Below are 321 nucleotides of genomic sequence, written 5' to 3'. Positions count from 1 at the left end.
CTCCAAAAAAATTACAAATTTAAAAATCGCTAATTTGAAAAATTTTCAATTTTTTTTTTACTTAAAAGTGCCATAACTTTTTCAAAAATGAACATATCAATATAATTATTTTAGCTTCGATGCGAAGCTGAGAAGGTATTGGTTTTACTAAGATGTGTTTATATATTTATTTATTTATTTTTTTTTTTTGTGTCTGTTACCACTTTTTCTCAGCTCTCACCGAACCGATTTCTTTCAATGATACGTCAAAAGATCACAAATCGTATCTAGTCGAAGACATTACCCTCAAAAATTGAAAAAAATTCCCTCGTTCCCCGTAAA

The sequence above is a fragment of the Daktulosphaira vitifoliae genome, unplaced genomic scaffold (genome assembly GCF_025091365.1).
Source record: "Daktulosphaira vitifoliae isolate Bord-2020 unplaced genomic scaffold, ASM2509136v1 Scaffold_1, whole genome shotgun sequence".
NCBI classification, from domain to species: domain Eukaryota; kingdom Metazoa; phylum Arthropoda; class Insecta; order Hemiptera; family Phylloxeridae; genus Daktulosphaira; species Daktulosphaira vitifoliae.
The sequence above is the reverse complement of the archived record's forward strand: the minus strand, read 5'-3'. Positions refer to the sequence as shown.